This window comes from Silene latifolia, chromosome Y, assembly GCF_048544455.1.
Source record: "Silene latifolia isolate original U9 population chromosome Y, ASM4854445v1, whole genome shotgun sequence".
NCBI lineage: Eukaryota > Viridiplantae > Streptophyta > Magnoliopsida > Caryophyllales > Caryophyllaceae > Silene > Silene latifolia.
In genome coordinates, this window is record NC_133538.1 from 126,144,906 (window position 1) to 126,151,940 (window position 7,035).

The following is a 7,035-nucleotide window of genomic DNA, read 5'->3' on the forward strand; positions in this document are numbered from 1 at the left end:
TTGTATTTTGTAAGAGGACGGTTTGTACCTGAACCGTCTTGTTTTGTTTATTGAATTAGGACGGTTGTTAATGTGAACCGTCTTGTTTTGGATACATGGCGCGCACAATTTTTGCGCCAACTTCATGACGCTTTGTCAAGGAACCGTCTTCTACACATTTTTGCACCATTTTTTGAAATCATATTCGCGCCAAATTTTCAAATCAATTTCACGCCATTTTTTCAAATTAATTTCACGCCGATTTTTCAAATCAATTTCATGCCAATTTACGAATATATCATGCACAATATTGGCACACATTCATACGTTTTCACACAAGCAGATTTTTCTAAAGGAAATTGTTTCATTATTCATACCCTATACGACAATAGTCGTATAGCTTAAATATTATATCCGGCTACATTTCCAAAAATCAGCAAATATTCTTACAATTGTACTCTAAATAAGTATAGTACAGAGTTCAACATACGAAAAAATTGGACCAAGTTCTAAAATTTTGATACGTTAAACCTGCATCTAAGTAGAAACATGTAGCAAACATGCCCCATTAGACAAAGCGATGGCGAGCAACGTCGTCAATACAAAGAAGCAACAGCCTATATCAGGCGAAGCACTACTCACAGACAATGTGCGCGGTAGGTCATGATCAGCAGAGGCTCATGAAGCGGCAGCAACGGCAAAGAATCAAGCCAACATCGGTTCACGAGCAAAGACACGCAACATGCACTACACAAAAGCCATTACAAACAACACGCTAGCACCCCAAGCTTTCCGGCCGTGTACATAATGTGATAACAAGTTAACAACCACCACCACAAAAACTATAAAAAAAAAACCACGACAATAACAAAATAAAAACATTACCACCAATAACAAAAACATGTAATTACTACCTTCCTCAAGCTTGCTCATCACCTTGCACATATCCCATGTGAAACTTATTTACAATGGCTTCACACCTTTTGTTTATAAAAGAAACCTAGCCAAGAAAGAAAATTGTCAAAACCTACCAAGAGGCTCATTCTATGACTGTGTAATGAAAATTGTCGTAAAATGAATCGACACTGCAGCTTGTTTCATGATACATAAAGGAAAGTGTAGTGAGTCGTTGCCCCCAAATGTTTATATATATTTTCTTCGGACATCGAAAACTTTGTTCCACCATGGTATTGCATAACCAAACATTGAATCCAATTAAAACCATTCGATTTTCCATATTTTATTTCTTGTCGAGCTCGGAAGTTAGAACATAACCAAAAGATGTTGGCTAGTACTACTAACCATATAATAATTGAAGTATGAGCCTCCACTTTGAACAAACCACGCTACTGCAAAGGCTAAGTCTTCAATTGTCGGATTGATAAAGATTAAACAAAAAACAGAAACCATTTCAATCGAAATCCTGCAGTCACATCAAAGTAAGAATTCATTCAGATAGAAATACCTAAAAAAAAGCAGTGCGTGACAACATTAGTGTCGAATAATTAGTCACATAGAAATACCTAAAAAAGCAGGTCATTTATAAGTATTTCTGCTCCTAAAGTTGAGAAACTGCAAGTATGGTTATTGTCGAATAATTAGTCAGATTACCAATCGCACCAATTCTCGTCCTGGTAGTTACAAACGTTATTTAAAAAAATGGCCCATAACTCCAATTGTCTATGATAAAGAATCATTTAGTTCATCCGAGAAATAAAAAAAATCTGCAAAGCGATAATAAATTAGGACGTAATCATGGTAATAGGCAGAAAACAAAAATTAGGAAATTACTTTGGTACCATACAATACAAAGAAACTCTAGCCAAGAGCCAAAAGGTTCAATTTCATTTCAAGACCATATAATGCATTGAATTTGATTATGCAATGAGAAAATACGATGAGTCACTGCGACCTAACTTTAAAAAACATAATATCTGAAGTTGAAGAAAGAAGCAAAACTTGGTTGTGAAGGAAAATAGACTTGATCATTTCAGTGTTCAAATACACATTGATACCTTCCAAGTTCCAATAAGTTTCAAAGGGTATTAAGAAATAACTGACAATGCTTAAATAAGCCCATCACTTACCGACAATGCTCAAATAAACCCGATTATGTGCAATCATACAACTCATAGTCAAAAAATGACAATCTTAATTGAAAAAGTATTTACTATTTGTTACACTATTTAAGCACATTGAATAAATGTTCAAAGTAGTGTGCATTAGGCGTTCAAGTGTCAATTAATTCTAACAAGTACAGATTTAACGGCATTAGTGTATAATTCCTCAATGCTAAACAAATGACAGTCTAGGTCCTCCTTGCTAAAAAAATGCAAAGTTCGGACCACGATTGTGGTCTTAACTCTTAACATCGCTAAAAGTGGGAAAAGATGAAGAAGAATTGATTCAAGTGAAGTCATCAATGCTTTTATGTATACTCAGTAAGTCCGCTTAGTTCTAAGTATACTCAGTAAAACCAACTTAAACTAAAAAAACACAGAAATTAGTGAGCTTTTATGTCCCCTGATCATCCAAAAACTTAGTTAATGAAACTAAATGCAACACAAATCACAATCAAACTAGGAGCATTTGTGAAACCTATTAATCAAAAACCCATTTAAAAAAGCAAAAATAAGTTATATAAACGAATGATTAGGTATTAAATGAAGAATATGATATGCACAATTGATTTGATTGTTCAATTATGGTGTTTACGAAAACTATTTATACTAAATAAACGAATTATCGGGTACTAAATGAAGAATATGACACACAGTACCTCGATATATAAGGAGATGAAAGAAGAGATCGACGATGATGAAGGAGAACATGGTGGTGGTGGTTTGTGAGGCGCGGTGGTGGTGGCGTCGGGGTAGGCGATGGTGGCCTGGAAACGAGAGCCGCCAGCCGGTGATGGTAGGGTATATGATAGGCTTTGATTATATTGTGTGAATAAAAGAGGCTGGAGTGACGTAGTGGGGATTTTGGGAATTTTGATAGTCATTAAAAAATAAGAAGACGGTTCAGTAAATAACCGTATTCTATATTAATAAGAAGACGGTTTTATTGACCAACCGTCCTTGTTACTTTTACAACGAGGACGGGTGTCTTTAATAACCGTCCTAAGTATGTGATCACTAAAGGCGCCCAATTTTTTGTCGGATATAAGACGGTTCCATCCCCAACCGTACTCTAAAGGGCGTCCTCTTAGCTTAAAATTGTAGTAGTGATTCCTCGCAAGATGGCGCGCTGAAAGCGTGAAACTAGCTAAGAAGCCTGATGAAGTTGAAATGGTAGATAAGTTCGTGAAGAATTTACGACCTGTTTACCGTAATGCTCTGAAATACCAGAATTTTGGTTCTTTCAAAGAATTGATAAGAATCGGGATAAAGGTAGAGGACGATATCCGAATGGCTGAAGCTGAGAAGCCAAAAGGATACCAAGGGGCCTCATCGTCTAGGACCAAAGCCCCAGCAACGACCCATATTGATGAAGCCATCAATCTCTTAGAAGGGCAATCGAAGAAACCGCAGCGCCAAGCTCCGAGGGCATTCACCGATATCGGATGCACTTATACATACGCTCTCCAAAGGCTCATAGCCCAAGGAAAGCTGAAGCCTATTGGTCCAACTCCGGACCCACCCGCTGATCAACAAGGTAAATGGTATAAACCAAATGCCCCCGTGCCTTTCATCAAGGGAAAGGCCATGATCTTTGAAAGGTGCTATCGACTGAAGCACGAAATCCAAGACATGATTGAGAATGGAACACTCCCAATCCCAACTGTTAAACCCAATAACATCACCAATCCATTTGCCGATCACACCAACTTTGTTTCTGTCGAAGACAATGTCGATTATTCCCATCTTATCCGCCCATGTCACTCGAAAGGGGTGTTTATCGGGAAAATATTTGTGGATTGCTTTGAATTCTTGCCAAACCCGAAGAATGAAATTCAAGTCGGGAGTCTTGCTCTAGAATGTACTCCTCTCGTTAACGAAGTTAATAAAAGACAATTCGATTCACCGACCTTTATCACTGGCGTAGATCCTCAAAGGACTACCTCGGGATGAAGGCAGACCATCAAAGGGATCAAGGACCAGAGCCGGGCATCTAAGCTGACAGCTGAACAAGGGAAAGCTCATGACCAGATTTGAAATTATGAGTCGGGATCTGTTTTCTTATCTTAGTCGAGTCGAGTCTAGGACTTTCTTTTCTTGAAGTTGAGTCGTTTGTTCCGCGATGACCTAGGGTGTGTCCTAGGAATCGTTCTTTCGAGTCTGTTAAGCTTTTGTCAACCCAATAAAAGTTGCAGTTTCGTTTCCAAATATGTCTTGTTTCCAATCCTCAATCATTCCGAAACACGATAAAACGCACAACACACTCAAAGGCATCCCTGGGGTAGAAATATGTCCCGTTTCAAAATGTAAGGTACAATAGGATCCCGTGTTTGATTCCTTTACCTATTCCATGTCTGGCGGTAGAAAACCCTCATTAGAACCAGTGCTTATGACAAACTTTTAGATGATTCTAGGACGAACCCTGACTAGCTCCTTGTTTCCCCTATCGATGACGGAAGGCAAGCCTTTTCCCCAGCAAAATCATCCCCTCTCGAAGAGAGAAGATATCAACAAGGAATTGTTAGTTCCTACACAAATTAGTTGGCGAAGCCCAGTTTTTAAGGTGTATCAATTTATGACTAAGAGAATGAATAGAAGATCATTTTCAAAGAGAAAAAAAAAGGTGAAAAAGAATGAAAAAATGAGAAAAAGAGAAAAATTGGAAAAATGAAAAAAAAAATAAAAATGAAAAAAAGATGAAAGAAAAAGAAAAAAGGAAAAAAAGATGTTGAAGTTATTGCGGAATGCTTTTTGGTTAAATGTCGAAGTTACGGAAGCCAGAATTCAAGTCAAGTACCCATAGTTGAGGTTCAATGGGCGAAGCCCAAAAGCGTAAGTAGTGACGTCTTTACCCTCTAAGTCCTTCCTGAGACAGTTACAAGGGGATAGTCGGGAATTTTGAGAATCATTCCGCTTGTGTTGCTATACCTGGCCTTTAGGGTCCAGACATGGAAATTTGAACCCACATCATTTTTCAACCCATTTGTACTCGTGGTTCATCAAACCCGAGACACCCATTCCAACCACATCGTTGACCATAGCCCTTGGCCTTAGCACCACAAAACAAACCTTCAGAATGATGGTTAACCATTCCAACTTGTTATTACCAAGCTCCACATCCCAAAAGATCCAAGCCTTTTACACCTAACCCCAGACACGGGATTTAACGGTACCTGACAGGCTAGAATGGGATACGACATGATACCTTAGGTGAAACCTTCGAGTGTGTACACACAATCAATATGCCAAGTTTATGCACCTTGATCGAACTACGTCGGATTTGATTTCGCTCCACGCGAATACGAGGGCGATCCTTCAGAATAAGGGATTCAATCCACCCATCATCCAAGTTGTCATCTTGTCGGTTTCTTACGGGTCTTAACCAAGTCCAAATGAAGCCACCTTTGTTTGAGTCGGTCTTAGCACTCGATGTAGGCTAGAATAAGGATATAGGTTCGGATGAATAGTATCAAGTCTCAGAATGAGCTTTATCTAATGGTTTGGGCAAAGATGCTGAGTCACATAGATGTGGGTTTGTGTTGGGAATCGAAAATATAAAAAACCCGCTGAAAAGAAAGAAGGCGTGGAACAAAAAAATAGTAAAAGCCCGCTGAAAAGAAAGAAGGCGGTGGCAAGAAATGATGAAACTCGCTGAAAAGAAAGGAGGCGAGGAGGAGAGTGACAGAATGTTCCCAACAAAAGTCATGTGTGATGTCTAAGTGTTCTCATAAAATCAGTCTGTATTTAGTGTCTGGGCGAAGCCAACGTTGTTGCTCCGTGAGTTTAATCCACCCTGTCAATGCCAAGTGATCTTGATTCCCATGTGCCCTCGGGAGCACGCCCATGCCATACGATATCTCTGTCTCAAGTCCGATGGCCTTGTGATTCCTATTTGCCATCTTTTGGCGCCAGAATGGCCAATTTACATTTCTACCCTCAACAAGTCAATAATTGAATTTAAACTCGTGCACACTTACGGTTTTATTTTCCTTTTTTGTTTTACGGTGGCAGACTACCCACGTTGTTTACGAGTCATACACAGTGTCTGTGTCATTTGTTTCATGCTCACCCATCAAGGTTCGATTTCAAAAATTTCAAATTTCAAAAATTTCAAAATTCCAAAAACTTTTTGCGAATTGTGGATAGATGATCCAAGTAATAGAATCTTTGCGGGTCGATGGCCCAATCTTTCAAAATTTTCAAATTCAATTTTTGAAGGGTCGATGGCCCAATCTTTCAAAATTTTCAAATTCAATTTTTGAAGAGTCGATGGCCCAACACACCAAGTGATGTCAAATTCAAAATTCGGGTCGATGACCCAATCATTCAAAACTTTCAAATTCAATTTTCGGGTCGATGACCCAGTATTTCAAATAATCCAATTTTAGGATCGATGATCCAAATGTGCTTATGTGATGATTATTGCTAGTACGTTTTTGTGTTTCAAATGTAGCAGGATATGCTTCAACTGGGGGCTCTAAAGTCTTCGACTTTAGAGCCATTGCAAACTGGGGGCTCTGAAGCCGTTGGCTCCAGAGACCATTATCAAGATGTAATGGATGATATCCACCAAGAATTCAATTCAATACAAGAGTATGAAATGGAAGAATTCCGTAGCTGAAAGCAAATGATAAGAGTGGCGGCAACCTCCTCGGAAAGTCCCGTCCCATTCGGACAAGCGCCAGCAGATGATAAATTTTGGGCAAATGTCAACAGATGATGAATTTTGGACAAATGCCAGCAGATGATAAACTTTGGGCAAGTGTCAGCAGTTGCCGAACTACGACGCGGGTTTGATTCCGTCAGAAACGGATACGTAGGCGCCTAAGGATAAGGCTCAATCCACCATTTATGCAATTTATGGGTCGATGACCAACGATGATAATTCGACGCAACAGAAGCAAGAGTCAGTCCCCAGCGAAGTTTCAGGTATGAT

General features: G+C 39.1%; 1 long non-coding RNA gene across 1 annotated transcript; it reads right to left on the minus strand.

Annotated features, from left to right (window-relative positions):
• Positions 1–323: 323 nt before the first annotated feature.
• Positions 324–2,995, minus strand: LOC141634176 (uncharacterized). The gene is made up of 3 exons (XR_012538937.1): positions 2,759–2,995; positions 1,282–1,402; positions 324–979 (listed from the first exon to the last, which is right to left on the minus strand). It is a non-coding gene; the product is annotated as an uncharacterized LOC141634176 (long non-coding RNA).
• Positions 2,996–7,035: the final 4,040 nt, after the last annotated feature.